The sequence below is a fragment of the Rattus rattus genome, chromosome 7 (assembly GCF_011064425.1).
Source record: "Rattus rattus isolate New Zealand chromosome 7, Rrattus_CSIRO_v1, whole genome shotgun sequence".
Classification (NCBI taxonomy): Eukaryota; Metazoa; Chordata; class Mammalia; order Rodentia; family Muridae; genus Rattus; species Rattus rattus.
In genome coordinates, this window is record NC_046160.1 from 51,673,912 (window position 1) to 51,691,742 (window position 17,831).

At 37.8% G+C, this 17,831-nt stretch overlaps 1 protein-coding gene across 1 annotated transcript in view; it reads left to right on the top strand.

The window, feature by feature from the left end:
- The window catches only part of Dgkb (diacylglycerol kinase beta), a 714,793-nt gene that overhangs the window by 524,760 nt on the left and 172,202 nt on the right, over window positions 1–17,831 (top strand). The window lies entirely within an intron of this gene.

Genomic DNA, 17,831 nt, shown 5'->3' on the forward strand with positions numbered 1-17,831 from the left:
GAGCATTTGCCTAATCTGCAGAGAAGAATCTCCCACAATTCTACCGCAACATCAGTTCCTAACAGGGAGAATTTAAAAGTTACTTCAGCTGGCAACACAAATCTATAAAATGGGAATAAAAGAAAAAGACTTTCTTCCTAATAGTATTGAGAGGGTGAACGTACAAGTTATCAACACATGTGCAATAAAAATGATGGCCAGTTATTTTGCATATTTAGCCCTAACATTGTTTTCCCCAAGCCCAGTTATTTTGGTTTCAGGGTATGCCCTGTCTCCTTCCCGTTTTCTCTGCTGTACTAAGTGTCATTCAAGTGAAATGCATTAGTCTATAATAAACCAGAAGGCCTCTGTTTGATAGATCAATTAAAATTGTGAACACTGACGTTCACGATCTGCTTCTGTTTTCATTTTTCTTCCTCTTTTGTCCACTGCTCCCCACAAGATGCCTGAACCTTTAGAAGAGACCAGTTCTCGCGGGGAGAAAGAGCACGTGTATATGTTGATAAACTCAACAGCCCAGTTGCTGGAGTTCTGCAGGAGCCTTTGACTGCAGTTCTGCAGAATTTCTGTAAACACAGAGCACCAATAATCTGCGAACTGCATTTCCCTGACTGGACTGACTGGTCCTAGCCCTGCAGACTTGATGTGCCAGGGGGATAAGCCCCACCACCACCACGGGAGGGGGGACAGGAAGGACCCGGCTCCACCCTCTCAGACTCTCAGAGGAAAAAGGGAGGAGGAGATAGAGGGAGGGACTGGGTAAGGAGGAACCTGGAGAAGGGCAGTGATCCCGATGGAAAGTGGGATTACATCTGCGGTCTGATTTTCATTCTTTCTCACCCACTCTTTTCAGTAAAATCTCTGTTTGTGCAATGATTCCTGTGGTCAGGATTGCCTTACCACCTCGGGTCCCGCTTGATAAATGAGAAGGGAATAAGACTTGATGCAGGCTTCATACATTAGGGCAAAAGGCCACAAGCAGCCCAGATTTTCCTTACATGTGGAGGAGGTGTGAGACGAATCATTTTCTTCTTATCTTGGGAATTTAAACAGAGATACTTGCTAAGAAAAAGTATGAAATTTGAAGAAATCTTTTAAAAATCATATCTGAAAGTGAAATACACCAGTAAAGAAAACAACAGCTGTTACTATGGAGCTGAGCTGGGTTTAAAACGCTAGCTTAAGACAATGATTGTAAATGCAATATTGCCTCATTCCATCCCAGGCTTCCAGGCCTACAGCAGATCAGAGAAAATTCCCCACATGCCATGTAGAACTGCGGTTCGGAAATACAGTAAAGTTCATATGCTCAAACGAGTTCAAATAAGTCCCGTCCTCTCCGGTTTAATTCGGTGTTTAGTGTTTTTCAAAGCCCTGCCACCTTGCTCTTTCAGACCTTCGTTTTGTTTTGTTTGTCGATAAAATGGACTGTTTTCTTCTATTTGAATGACGATGCTGAGAGTCAATACCATTCGCGCATGCGGTGTTTGGAGCTTTCTCCCTAACAACAATGCCAGATGTTTGCAGAACACAGTACTGTTGCCAGGACTGTTGTGTTATACAGTGTGTACACATTGCTCCTTCCACCTAAGTTCTTATAAACAAAGCTCATGCTTTCTGAAAGTGTCGATGCAAAAACTATTTTTCATCTGTATATCACCAGGCTCTTCTAAATGACACACTCAAGGTCGCTCTCTCCTGTTTACTTCCAGTTTGAACCTTAGTTTAAGTGCAGTGGGATAAATACATCTTCCAGCCTCTCTCCGAACTTCACAGTTCCATGTGACTAAGTTATGGCTGAGGAGACATATACAAAGTTTTTGGTGCTTGAAGGTGGATAACCTGGTTAGAATGGGGCATCCTTTTTTGCTCCTTGAAAATTTTTAACCTGGATCATTATCCTAATATTAGGATGCAACAGTGGAAGACCAGCTAAACACATTCCATGGTGACACAGAGAAAACAGTCCATACCACGTAGCCCACAGGTTTTCCTATGTGAAACTCTCATCTATTTAAACTAATGTGTAAGATAGAAGTGTATTCTATCTTTGGCTAAAGTGATCCCAACTGAAGTTAGAGACATTAGAAACTGATCCTAAGTCTCACACGAGGCTTATGTAAAAGTTTGTCTTCCTTGGGTAATGCTTCTGGTCCTGGTACACCTTCGATAGCCAAGACAACAGTTTCCTCTAGAAGAGAAGGGAAAAAAAGTGGAGATGACATTTAGGGGCTCCGTGATCTCAAATAACCTCCTCCAAGAGTGAGACGAAGATGTACAGGAACCTGATTTTCAAACTATCAGTCGAATCTCACTCTTACTACAGGATTCTCTCTGTAGTCTCTTCCACAATAAAAGAGGGAGCTCTAACTGTGCCCCTGGAAAGTACCCTGGCAATCAGAACAAGCCAAGACAATGCTCGGTGTCTTAACTGGACAAGACACTGTTACTATACTTTTGTAGTATTTTTAATTTTCTGGAGGAAACAAAGTAGGAAACTATTGGCTAAGTAAAGGTTTAAAAATTCTATATCAAACAAGTCTTTATTTTACCTTCTGGGTACCTTCTGTCATTTTTTTTCTGGGTCTATAAATACAAGGGAGACCTGAGATTGTGAAATCTCATTAGTTTTTTGGTCCTTTATATCATATATATATATATATATATATATATATATATATATATATATATATTCCCTTTATAGAAGGGGTCACTAAATCCTTATTTCCCAAGAGTTGCTATATTGTCCATTATAATGTGGTATGCATTTTGACTGATCATGACTACCAATAAGACCACTTAAAATTTTCCCTATGAGAAATACCAGGCTCTTCCTTCTATAAGACAAACTATACTTCTGCTTTTGGATGTGTATGTGCACGTGTGCACTGCAAATAGCATAGTGTGTCCATTTGTGTGCACATACGTTTTTATATTTTTATTATTTATTTATTTATTATTTTATCTTTTTTGCCGTCCAGACTTTATCCCCCTCCCAGTCCACCCTCCAACTGTTCCACATCCCACACCGCCAGCCCCCTTCCACTAGACCTCCCCACTCCCTGGGCCCCCATGTTTCTCTAGGGTTATGTGCCTCTTCTCTCAGAGTCCAGACTAGGCAGGCCTCTGTTGTGTATGTATTGGGGGGCTCATCTCAGCTCCTGTATGCTGCCTGGTTGGTGATCCAGTGTCTGAGAGATCACAGGAGTCCAGGAGTTAATTGAGACTGCTGGTCCTCCTATAGGGTCACCCTCCTCAGATTCTTCCAGCTTTTCCATAATTCAACCACAGGGGTCACCAGCTTCTGTCTATTGGTTGGGTGTAAATATCTGCATCTACTCTTTCAGCTGCTTACTGGGCTTTTTGGAGGGCAGTCATGCTAGGCCCCTGTTTGTAAGCACACCATAGCCTCAGTAATAGTGTCAGGCCTTGCACTCTCTCCCTGCACTGGATCCTAATTTGGGTCTCTCATTAGAGAGACTGGGGAAACCTACATTCTGACAATGGCAGAGAGGATTCTTATTAAATCTAAATGGCGAAAAAGAGTTACCCTCTGAATTGAACATAACAGTGCATGCCGAGCTCTCCACACGGCCTCTGACTGCAGGCATGTAGGAAGTCTTAGTTACTTGAGTTATCCTTAGAGTTATATCTGACATCTTCAAGTTCTAACAAAAAACGTACAAATGGAGATACGCAAAATCCCAAGACTGACATATAATTATATCATGAATTAAAATTGGACTATCAGAAATGATCATAGTACAACATGGGGATTAGATCCCAATCCAGGGATCTTACCTGATGAGGGTTGTATACAGAGAAGGAGCCTGAGCACCCATCCTGTGGCTTCCTCTTTTTCCCCAACCTGCCTCTAAATGTAGACTTTCCAAAGAGCTTTTCCTGTGAACCACAGGACTTCCACATCTGGGCACACCTTCACAGAGTAGTTCGTGACAACACATGCTACTGAAGGTATGCACATCACACCTGCCACACAGAAGCAAGCTGGCATGGCTCAAGAAGTGAGCAGAGATCAGTCTAGGCAGAGAAGTATAGGTTGCATGCATGTTATATGCATGTTATATGTATGTTATATGTATGTTATATGCATGTTATATGTATGTATAGTTTGGATGGTTAAAGAATACAAAATCTGTATTCTGGGAGGGAGAAAGAATTAAAGCTAAGGGGAGAGAGAAAGAGAGAGAGAAAAAGAGAGAGAAAAAGAGAGAGAAGTATTTTCAGAACAAAGTCGCAAGAGGTTACCTCTGGATCATGTCAAAAGCCACTAACTAAAACTGGATGAAATTATAAGCTGAGGTAGAAAGTCAAGAATGTAATGGTATATGACCTTTAATTCTTATCATTTAAGACAAAAATCGCATGTCATTTCCCTATATGTTGTACAAACATATACTTAAAAATAGAAATGAAAAATAATACATAAACTAAAGGGAAACCCAAATGCTTCAGTGATACACACACACACACACACACACACACACACACACACATATACACATATATATATACATACATATATATACATATATATAGAGAGAGAGATGGATAGATAGATAGATAGATAGATAGATTGATAGATAGATAGATAATTTAAAATTTATTACCTTGTTTTTGTTATCTAGTGAAAACTGTGGTAGCAATCACTAAAATAGACCATTACTAGCTTGTCAAGTTGAACTAACATAAAAACTATATGAATTATTTCAGTTTTCATAAATCAAGTCTGGATAAACTTGTCTGATTTTTATGCACCTGTTTTCCAAGTTGTCCTTGTGATCTTATAAGGAATTTATGGAATACTATAGGTTCGTGCCAAAGCTGTAGAGTCCAGTTCCCTTCAGTTGTAGAACCGCAGACCCCATTACAATGCTAGTCACCATCTTTCTCTCCTTGAGAGTTCTTGTCAGTGCTTGTGATTAGGTCTATTCATGGCAGAAATAGCAAGGAATTTGTGATCTTCTGTGTTTAGAATCTCTGACTGACTTCTCTTTTCTACCCATCATGTTAGCTCTCTGCTTCAGAGATTTTTTTCTCCAAAGACTTATTTTTTAAAGTCCTTTGCCCTCATTATAACTTTAAAGTTCCCTTTGGCCATGTAGCAAATTCAAGTTTTAAAGACTGGATTTTGCTGACCATTCCGATGAAATGAAATCTGGATAGTCTGAGAAGGGAAGAAACAATAACTCTTAAAAATGAAGGAGTATAGATCATATGGTATATATGGTAGTATAGCACTCTGTGTCCAATACATGCTCAGAAAATTATATGATGTCAACATGTGAAGAAGCAACAGCTAACTTTTAAATAATTTTCTTCTTTTCTTTTCTTTCTTTTCCTTTTTCAATACATTGAAGTGAAGCTTTCCTGTGTTCTACCACAGCAATATCACAGCCTATTCTTAACTTTCTATTTTCAGACAAAGTGACCATGGCTCTCTTTGCCTTCTGTAGCACAGAGTAGCCTTGAACTTGGCGCCACAGCCTTCCATGTATCTTAGATTATAAGATATAACACAAAGGCTCACTTGAATTTCTTTTTTGAAATAATCACATAATATTTTATGTTAAGTAGCTAACAACAATTATACTATAATCACCAGGCATAATATCACATAGGCCAGTGATTTATAGAAATGACGAAATCTCCCTACTGTACAATAAACAAAGGTATTACAGTCAAAGAGTAGAAGCAATCTCGCAAGCCTCTAGTATCAATAACCAGTGGGGTTTTCTGTACTCTGTGGCACCCTAGTGCCCCACCCCCCAACCTTGTGCTTGCTAAGCAAGCGCTCTACCACTGAGCTAAATCCCCCCACTGGTTACATTGCTTTTTGTGTACATTTCTTTAGTGAAATTTCAATGGATTCTACATATTTGTTTTCCATTTAATTCTGATTTAAAACATGATGCTACCATCCATGGAAGTAAACAAAGATATTTATACATTGAAAATCTACTTAAAATTCTTTCAAGGATGGGCAGTGGTATTTCTGTGAATCATTAAATGTAGTTTCATGTGAGCTTGGCACGTAGCTAAGTATATAAAGAGTAATATGCCACCTAGCATTTGAGGACAGAACCACATATACCCAGAGCTTTTAACCCTTCAGCTTCAGTCAGCTCTTAAGATGGGCTTTACAGTTATCAGAGCAAATGTGTGATATCAGTTGAGAAGCATTATCCGATTAAAACCAGCCATCCTGAAATCATGAGGTTGAGGATCATTTGACAACAATCAACCTATTCTTCTATTCCCTTTTCTCATTCTTTGAATTACCAAATTTCTCAAGAATGAGCAAGAAAGTGAAAGTTAGGGAGACCCTCCATAATTCCTTTAACCTACCTGATGACAGATTTCATCACAGAATTTCTAATAGTGATGGTGCGTGAACTGGAAAGTTGTTTCAGCAAAAAATAATTTTATACGTGGCTAAAGGCTTACAGGTGATTGAAAGAAATAGAGGTTCTTCTTGAAAAAGAGTTTCAACACAAACACTTGCTGCATTCAGCATAATGGGACAAGAAAAGGAAGCCAGAGAAATTAATTTGATATGCAAATAACAAAATTGGGAAAGAAGTTTAGTGTTGTGGGGAAAGTCTTAAAGCACAGGTGCAGCTTAGCTGTCCCCAGCGCTCTCGAGAAGGATGTTGATAAAAACTGGAAAAAAACTATTTTCACTACTTGACATTGATCACAATCCCATTACAATCTACTTCATTTTTAGTCAAAGCTTCCTCCTATCCTTCCAGAACTGATTTGTTAACAGCCACCGCCCTTTATTAAAGTGTACATATTTATAACGGCCAAAAGCAAAAGTACTGATTGACTTTTTCCTATCCTAATTGTATTTGCATAATAATCAAGTAAAAGAGAGCCTGAAGAAAATGAATTGTTTATCTAGAACAAGTTGCCTTTTTTATGATTTCTGAGGTTTGCAGTTTCAATGCACATAATATTAAACACCTTTCCCAATAACCCTGGGTGTTTTATTCAGAAACATGCATTGCTTCAATGATATTAGTCTCTTAGGAAACATAGAATTTTAACCAATATTTAGTCCTATACAAATATTGACTATGCCATTGTCTAGAATATAAGTGACATTTCAAATCGCTGGAAATACTACTCCAACATTCGATAAGTTTTTAAAGTCAGTTTTATTTGGTAATAATTTTAGATTCACAGAAAATTTACCAAGATTGTACAGAGAATCCCTGCATGTGTTTTATCTCTGTCTCCCTAAAGTTAGTATCTTATGTAATCATGGTATATGAGCCAAACTTAAAAATGAATATTCAAAAGTAAAAAATTAACCTTCTTTTTTCTCTGTTTATTTGGGCAAATGGATCAGAATGTCAGTTTCTCTTCTTCCGGGAATTACAGGTCTTCTAAATCAATGTCCAAATTATTTCTACATCAAAATTCACAAGACAGGGGTTGGGGATTTAGCTCAGTGGTAGAGCTCTTGCCTAGCAAGCACAAGGCCTGGGTTCAGTCCCCAGATCTGAAAAAAAAAATTCACAGGACAGAAAAAAGTATCCTAGAATTAAATTTCCTTGTCTGCTCTTGTGCTTGAGCCTTTCTAGAATGGTCACAGACAGTTTGGGCAGTGTTACCTGTACAGTCTAAATAAACTCAAATGTCTGAAACGAACCCATATATTCCATCTACACTGGAAAAATCACAAGGTGATGGGGTATTTCTATGAACTGGGCATTGGAGAGACAAGCATTTCATACCATTACAGAAGAAGCACTCTAAGGAAGGAAAAATTGTATTGCCTTAAAAAGAGCCTTTGTAGGTTCTTCAAGGGCTGATCTCAAGACAAGGCTGAGGAGAAGTCTCCACACAGGAAAGGATAATAGCCCATTCATGGCAGAAGGTGGAATTTAGTAAGAATCCCAGGTGACCTCAGAGTGATACTGCAGGGAGTTAGGGTCAGGCATAGGGACAGAGGCAGACACTCATTTCCCCCAGAAAGGCAGGACTCTGCCTATAGTTATTGCTTTGTCATTTAATATTTTGGTAGCCCTCATTTGGGGCTATATTTGTTACCACATTATCAGTATATTTTCTTACCATCTTCACTTTTTCAAGTGTTTTGGTGCAAGCTTTATAAAGATAAGAGTGTGCACTCAGTAGTTTTAAAACAAAGACAAAATCATAAGACCAAAGGAGAGAGAGCCTACACTTTAAATCATAATGCAAACCAAAAGAGTTTAGCAAGACTACCTGCAATGCAATTTTTCATTTTCATTTTAAATTAAATCATGGGATTAAAACAATTTTCCTTTTTCTTCCTCTTTTAACAGCTTAGTACATTATAAAAGCTATGACATTGAGTGATTGCTAAGTTAATGAGGCCATTGTTAGAGTTCTCTACAAGTTTAGAGTTAGATTTATAAAAGGTGCATTTGGCTGCCTGGCTGCAAGGCCTTATTCTTGTTATATTTGCTTTGAAACAGCCTAATCAGGAAACAATTTTACATGATGGGTCAAAAGATGGAATTCCTTGAATAAAAGCTCAAAGTATCATGAGACAAAATGACCTCAAAGTTCAGGATCCAGAGCCTTTAACCTGCAGTCTGTGTGGTGTACCATTATAGTACTTGAGCCTATGAACTGTTCATACCATTGGGCTTAAATATCTCAGAAACTGAAGCTACTGAGTAGTTTTGCCATTTGGTTCTCTTGTAAAACTTTCTCCTGGGTTTGGAAGCTAGTAAGGAGTCTCAAACTCCTACAAATAAAAATAAAACTAAATAAATAATAGATAAATAATATAAAAGAAGAAAAAAAGAAAAAAACATATTCCAAATTTGATCATTTATAGGACTCTCTTATCTGCCAATTAGAGTAAATATTTCATTTGTGTGCTCTCATTCCTGTCAACTTGATGGCACATGCCTTTAATCCCAGTACTAGAGAGGTATAGGCAGGCAGATTTCTATGAATTCAAGACTAGCCTGGTCTACAAAGAGTAGCCAGAGCTACATTTTATGGCCCTGTCCCCTAAAACAACAGTGAAACAAAAACAAACAAAAAAGCAATCAAACAAAAAATTGTCCTCACTAACCTGCCTCTCTAGAAATGTTAAATTATGCCCAATCAACGTGAAATTCGTCATTTAGTCTGCAACACACATAAAGTGACTGACTTTTACTGGGTTTCCTATTGAAATAAGAAACACGTGCTGAAGAAAGAGGATGGGATAGGAAGGCTGGCATTTTATAGAGTTTCCATTTCAATTCAAGTCTCTGAAATGTAAAACTGGTCACCTTGCTCTCATTAATTTGCAAATCATTCAGTGTCATCTCTGCTATAAAGCACTGGGCTCTTAATGGGTTTAGGGAGAAAAGAAAATTATTTCTATGATTTAATTTAAAGTGAAAAATTGCAGTTAGTAACTCTGCTAATTTTGTCGAGGCGCCTAGGAAAATTTTTATCTGATATAGGATTATTTTATGACGAGAATATACACATATTTTTATTACTTTTGAGACAAGAAGGATGAAAATGTATCAAAAATAGGCAGGATGTCTACCTACAATCATTCTTGGGCCTTCCTCAGTTTTTCTGCCCTTTCTCAAAGAAGTTAGACCCTGACTGTGAACTACTGTGAACTTGCAATGTACACTCAATGTTATAGCTTTCTCCTTTTGCAACACAGAGATACGATTAGTGCGTAAATATTTTTTAAACACTATATGTTTCATTTCTGTAAGTCATACAGAACACATTGAAGTCTGTATAGATCCTATGGGCACAATGTCCACAGCCTGAAGTCTTCGATTTTCCTGAGCCTTCATGTGTGTTACCATAGACCTCATTTTGGTGTTCTGATCTGGTATGTGACAAGTACCATGGACCAGCAAAGGCTCAAACTGTATTTCTCTTTTGGGGAGAAAGAAGGATAAAGATTGAAACCTAACTATCACAAAAAGAAATGAAAGGTGTCTTGTCACAAGAACTGGTTTTGCTCTAGAAGTGCCTTAGGGCTAAGGAAAGCGAGAAGGATGAATGAGAAAGAGAAATGTCTAGAAAGAAGGAAAATCACTTGTAAAGTCCGTAAGATACAATAGAGGGACAATTTGCCTCTTCTTCATTGGCCATTTGGAAATACTTGATCGTCACAACAAGGCTTATTGCTATCATTATCTTTTGCTTAAGTCCAATTATCCTTTTAAACATCCAGGGATGCACAGGAAAGACCCTCACAATGAACAGTTATAACCTCCAACAGTGTGGAGATAGAGCAAAGAAAGATAATTCATATAGGATAAATTAAAGAAGTCCTGTGTGACTACATCTTATTACATCACACTTGTGAAGACAGGCAGAATATAGATCATGAAGGACGCTGTAGGTTTAATTAGACTATCCTAAATTCATATAAAGTCCCTGAAGAATTTTAAACAGGATGTTGAGGTGGAACAAAGTCGGGGGTGTGGAGGTCAAATGGAGTTGACAAGAGTTAGTTTCTATTTTAGGTATATTAGTATAGTGGCAGTTTAGGTGAAGGAAATTCCAAAGGTAGTTGTTATTTAAAAAGCCCATTTAAGAACCAAGAAAGTAGATACCCCAACCAGCATTATAAGAGAGCACCCTTCCAATTCTTGAAGGTCTAAGGGTTCTTTTTAAATTAGTGTTTGTAGGAGGTCATGCTGACATAAGTCTAGCCTTCTCAATGGGATCATTTCTTGCTAACTTCCCATAAATAAACTTCAAAAGAAAGATTCTGACTTTGTTTGGAATTGTTATATGTGCCCATTGACTTGTATATTATTGTTGAGCCACTTCTGAGTAAAACCAAGAACAAAACACTATTGACAGTGGACATCTTTAGTTTGAGAAAGTTTGGCTCTGAGTTTATCTTGGTGGATCACACAAGACCCATGCTAGATAGATGTAGGATCATTGGCATAGGGGACAAAAACTGTGCACTCTCTGGGATCCTTCAGAAGGGCAAAAGTGGACAAAATAGGTTACATATTAAGATTTCAAGTTTTGGTGGTTCTGCACTTGACCACATTAAAAAAGCTATAGGTAAGATGTCCCCTTCTGAGGATGAGACATAGACCATGGTTTAAGCAAGAATTTCTGAAAAGGAAAGCAAGAGCCCAAGGAGAAATAGATTTTAAAATAACTACAACAGTTTTCCACTACCATGCAAATTAAGTCAGCCTATGCTGATGACCTCACTGTTCACACTGCTCAAAGTTCCTCTGAGATCGATAAGGCTTGGAAACAAACTGGATCATGCAAAGGATGTAGTGCGTAGGCAATGCACAGCAGCGATGCCTTTCTTCCCATGCTGTAAATTAACTGTGTTCTCCCACTAGCCAACGTGTGATGAAGCCCCCTAGCAGGAGTTTCAGTAGCATCGGCACTTTAACCACTACACTGAAGCTTGATTTGGGGAAAAGTATTCGCTCTACAGAATACATTCAAAAAATAATTTTCAAAATGTTATGTACTTATGATTGCAAAATTAAATCAATTTTATTTAATGCTATTGCTTGGCCAACAAATTTAAAGAAACAAAGTTGATCTTTTTGTAAATAAGTATTCGGGAAAATGGGTTAGCAATCCTTTTGAACATAAGAAGTGTTCTGCTGAGGTAATGGGAGGACAGTGACTCAGATTCCCCAGGGAACAGTATCCTGCACCACGCTCTTCACTGGGGTTCTCCAGGTTTGTCTGTGATGTTGGATCAAAAGTTCAGGCAAAGAGTGAGGTCACCCAGCAGCAAACCACTGAACTGAGAACAGGACCCCCGTTGAAGGAATCAGAGAAAGAACTGGAAGAGCTTGAAGGGGCTCGAGACCCCATATGTACAGCAATGCCAAGCAACCAGAGCTTACAGGGACTAAGCCACTACCCAAAGACTATACATGGACTGACCCTGGACTCTGACCTCATAGGTAGCAATGAATATCCTAGTAAGAGCACCAGTGGAAGGGGAAGCCCTGGGTCCTGCTAATACTGAACCCCCAGTGAACTAGACTGTTGCGGGGGGGCGGCAATGGGGGGAGGGGTGGGGAGGGAACACCCATAAAGAAGGGGAGGGGGAGGGATGTAGGGAAAGGGAATAACACTCGAAATGTAAATAAGAAATACTCAAGTTAATAAAAAATATATATATATATAAGCGATAAAAAAAAAGAGTGAGGTCACTTACTGAACTTTGCCACTTGATACAGGAAAATAAATATACTTCTGAAGAATCTCACTGTAACAGTTAAATGCTCTGATTTTGTAATGACGACATCACAGTAGATGCTACTTTGTGTAATAAGCTTCTTAAGTTCTTAACTCACTAAGTTCGACATGTACCTCTAAAACAATGTGGAAAAGAAAAATAGATAAGTAAATATAAACTTAATTGATGTTTAGAAACTACGAATTCCTCTGAGAAATCACCATTACTCATAGTAATTCCTATTCTGTAGGACTGCCATTAAAGCAAAATTAATCAGCAAAGAAGCAAAACAGGGCCTAATGATATGGTGTGTTGGTGTGGCAAAACTCTGGCAGGCTTTTTTTTTTTTTTTTTTTTTTTTTTTTTTTTTTTTTTCGGAGCTGGGGACCGAACCCAGGGCCTTGTGCTTCCTAGGTAAGCGCTCTACCACTGAGCTAAATCTTTCTTTAATCGTCTGCAATGTGTTGCCATGTACTTGTCTTTAAAGCTACATGGCAAATTGCAAACTTCCTTCGAAGTTGGCTTTCAAGGAATTCTCTACAGCCTTTAACACAGTAAGTTATGCAAATGAAAGCATGTTCTTTCACATAAGAAGTCTTAAAAGAAAACATCAAGACTGTTGATTTTTACTAGAATTCAACTTAATTTCTCATATAAAATGTCCAATTACATACCAATATCAGGTACATAAAATCCCACTCAAGTGATGTCATCTAACTGAATTAAAAGAAGAAAGGATTTGGCTTAAAGAAAAATAATTTAAATTGTGGAGAAAAAAAGGCTTGTCAATTTTTTGCCGTGCACTTAAATAAATGAAAGAGAAAATAAAACCACTAAATAGGAAAATAGCACGTTATAGAAGACATATGCAAATTCGATCCTCTTAGGAGAAATGCCAATATTTCTTTGCTTGAGCTGGGAGAATGGGCTCAGCAGCTGTTAATAGTTCAAACTCACTCATCGCATGGAAGCAAGGTTCCTGTAAGGACTGAAGAACATTCTTTGAATGCACTCTGAATACCGGCTCCAGAAGAATACGTTACATAGTAACATTTGACTGTCTTTCAGCTTTTAAATGGAGGTAATCATCATGTTGTTTTAATGTGGATGTTACACACACACACACACACACACACACACACACACACACACACACACACACACACACACCAAGAGGGAGGGAGGGAGGGATGGAGGGAGGAAGGGAGAGAGAGAGAGAGAGAGAGAGAGAGAGAGAGAGAGAGATCTACAGATTGAAATATTGTATTTGTAACCAAATATCCCTAAAATGATAAACTCTGGAATCAAGTATGTGCTGTGTATTTGGGTTCTCCCCATTTGCTTGTTGGTGGTGGTGGTAGTTTTTTTGTTTGTTTGTTTGTTTTGTTTTGTTTTTGTTTTGTTTTGTTAAGTCAATGGCCTCCACTTCTCTATGTGTCTAAGAGTTAACTTGCATTTGCTACTCTCTTCCCTCCATCTCCCAGTTACTGGGATTCCATGTGTGTACAACAAAAGTATTCTATTTGGTATTTTTAAAGACCCAATCATGTTATGTAGTAAGGTTGATCCTGTAATCTTCACTCTCCCAAATGCTGGCATTACAATTCTCTGGAACCACACCTAGCAGGATAGTATATACCTTTGAATGGAAAATAAAAACCAAGCCTGTAACCTGGATGTATGATGCATGATCTGTTGCCTCTGACCTTTGTCAAGCTCTACCTAATTTTGCTAGTCCGACTATAACAGACAGTTGACCTAAATTTATTTAGCCCTGTGTGTAGAATAGATGTCAAGCCTATCAGACTCCTGGAATTGAAATATAATCCTGAGCTTGCAAATCATATGTGGACATCAGGAAGGAGGAATGGCACCTCTTCTCAAATTCACTCTATGTATGTATTCATGATCCATGGTTGTGTTCTGCTCAAAGTCCCCATGTCATGGAATTCCTAAGGCTTGTTATAGAATAATCAACCCCCAAATTGCATTGCTTTTTAGTGTCTTCTTTACAAATGTAAGAGAGTTTTCTGGGATGGCTACATACATGTAAATAAATGGAAAAAATGAGGCTAAGGAAAACTAGGGTGGGATTCAAGGCTGGTTTAAGCATTCTGAAAGAGACCACATGTTCAGTTTTGTCTATCATTTTAGGCCCTTGCTTTTGTGTTATTGAAAATGGCTAACAATGTAAACACGAAAAATGATAAATGTAGATACAGTTTTTGCACTAGAATGTAGAAATCAGTAGATATTTTCTTTTGTTTTAGAGATTTGATTTACCATCCTAGTTTTGAGGCCTCAACCTTTCTCCCTGCTTCTATATAACTCCTATGTACTCCTGATTATAACTGAAAAGTACATAAAAAGAAAGATTTTGATGACTAAGGGATAAACCTCTGAAAAGACACTGTCCTAATGTTTGACTTTTAGGAGACAGTACTTGAATCCAATTCCCTGTCTGGTACCAATTCTTTCCAAAGGTATGTAAGTTTCCTGAACTGCTGAAGGAAAAACATGAATTCTTCAGCTCTTTACTGCTTTAAAAGTAGGGTTTACTACAAAAAATTGTTCTTATTGTTATACTGCAAGAAATGAGTGGATATAATTGTAGTGCACTGTGGAAACTGTAAAAATACGCTGGCTTGGAGGGTGCTTACCCTCAAGATGTTGCCTGTCTAAAAGTTGACATGAAACCATAAATGATCATAATATTTGAAAGTGAAGAGCTTCCAATGCAATGTAAAGATTTGATGTTTACAGCCACTGTCATAATGTGCCATTATAACTACCAAATTTATTCATTTGTGTGACACATTTACAGATGGTGACCTTCTATATGATAATCCTAGTACATTTCCTTAGAAAATTCTGTTTTCTGGGGTCTGTTGCTCCATGACTTTTGGTTCTTAAGATTTATGCTCCTGTGCAGTATGGGTCTGGGCTTCATTAGCACCTGATTTACCATGAGTGCAGATGGTTGTTGGAAATAAAAAGTCAGCCATTTCCTCTGATTAAATCTCTCATGGGCGGCATCTCGCTCACAGCTACTTCCTCACGATTACATATGATTCATTCCCAAGCAGAACAGTGATTATTATATGATTGTTAAATCTAAAGTGGAAAGGAAAGTAGAATATTAGGAAAAGTCTAGTAGCTTATTAATATATATTATGTGCTACAATGAAAATGATTTTACATAAGTATTAGCAAAAATGATAGATTTATGGAGGATGAGAGAAAATTACTCTATTGTGACAATTGAATATAACTAAAAGAATTCAGAATTTTTCTTCTTTGTCTGTCTTTAAGTTTTGCCCACTTGTCCTGTTTCAAGAGCTTATTACTTAAAATAGCAACCTCCCTGAAATGCATCCTTATTTGGGTCAGTTGAAAAGATTAGAGGCCCATTTTAAATTTTTTTCTTATTGTGAACCTGGTAAAGAGTGGGAGAGATAGATTGATAACTTCAATAGCACTATTTGTAGAGTTTAGGCAAAAGCCATATTATTTTTCTACTAGAATTGATCTAACTGGAAACAATGCAAAGACAGTTTCCATCAGACGCATCTTTTATGTGGAATAAAAATAGAATCTGAATCATTTCATCAACCCAAGATTTTTCTACTGTGTTGACTTGGTAGAGTTGATGACCATACAGGATAGCAGCTATCCTGATTGTATAGCCTTGTTCTATGCCTGGATGCATTACTATTTTTAACTACAGACTCATAGTTCATGTGATGGTCTAATTGTTTCACTGAGAAACAAATGTACCCAAAGCTCACCTGCCTAACACATGTTCATTATTCAGGGCTGTTTAAGTGACTTCATATAACTGCGGGTTTCTCTGTGAAAGCCCAATGATGACTTGAAGTCGTACTGTCACTACTGGCTTTAAGGGCACCTTTGCTGCGTCTGCCCAAAGCTTATGTGGCAGTAATACAAAGCAAATGCAAAGCTTGACTTCAGAAGAAAAAACACACATTTACAAAGAAGTAAAACGGCTCTGTGTGCTATTTTTCCCATAGGCACTGCTACTAACAATGCCCTTCACAAGAACCTGTGATGTAGCTCTCATATCTGTCCCTGGCCTGCCAACATGCCCTTATCTCTCCTTGCAATAGCACTAGATTCCAATCCTGCAAAGTTTCCTCTACTTGGCTTTAGAAATCTGTTTTTTTCTGCCACATGGCCTTTGTGATTATAGTTACTTGAGGAAAAAATATATTTCCTTCCCAGGAACTGTAGTGTCTTGAATTCTATGATCATTTTTTTTCTACATCTATGTAGTGTCATGGTAATTTTTGCAATCCTCTATACTCTAGAAAGTATGGGTGGGTCCTACAGAAGCTTTGCTGATGTCAATGTAGGCTGTCCTCACACTATCTGCAATCTATTATATTTTCACTTTATTTATCTGTATTTCCACACTATACCACTCATAGCAAACAGTTCCTTGAAGCAAGAATAAATTGGTCCCTGTGTCTGGGTTAGCTGAGAGTAAACTGGTAGATGGACTAATCTCAGGAGTCTAGAATTCATCACCAAGTTGGTTTCTGTTGTGAGTTTTACCACATTAATATTGCAGTGCTCCAAGAGGGAGAACTTGACACTAGCCAGTTTTTTTGACTCTAGAGCCCAGTGAACATCATTTCTGCATCATTGTCAAGCTAAGCCACAGGCTAGATTCCATGTGCTAGAGATTTTCTCCTGGAAGGGAAAAGTAGGACAGTTTCACTGCACATATCCAAGCATCCAGGGAAAAGGTGAATCTGAGTTATTGAAACATTCTTCTGGTATATTCAGCGACAATGAATTAATTTCAAATATGGTTGGCACTTATAAGCATTCTGAGAATTAGCTATATTGCCTGATATGTTTCAGGATCTTTGAGAAGGTAGTCTATGGAACAACCATCTGGCTATAAACCCAAGAACTAGTTCATTAATTCTGAGCATTAGTAGGGAATCTATAATTGTGTTTGAATGAGTAGTGGCTAAAAGCAATATGATGGCAAACCCTATTTATTTTGATCATTCACAAATTCCCAGCACTGGAGTAGGGGCTGAAACATAAAGAGAATGAGTGAATAAATAAATGAGTGAATGAACACTGATGAAATTTTCTTTACTTGGTATTCTTGGATATTGTTTTATTTGTGTATATTTCAATGTCTAGGTTTTAAAGTCCTAGTGAGATGGCTATGTGAAAATAAAGGCCTTGATCATACGTACATCCCTGTGAATTCTCTAATATGCTCCTCAAAAACATTTACAGACATTAAAATACTATATAAATAAGAATGTTCTGAATGTTTTATTTGTGACTATTAAGCATGGTTCACGCCAAAAGAGCCTCTGGGAATTTTATTTTCTTACTGATGGGCTCAAAATGACAGTAGACTGCTCTCACTGATCTGTGTAATATGTCCGTTCAGTCAAGAAGCATCTTTCGATGAGTCACTAGTGAAACTGAGTAACCGTAAATAAATAGGTAATAAAATTCAGAGTATGATGACGTCAATCTGTATCTAAGTTGATATCTGTATCCTGTATTCAGGTCTCAGTACTTGTTTTGTGAGTAAGGTTGTCACTTTGTT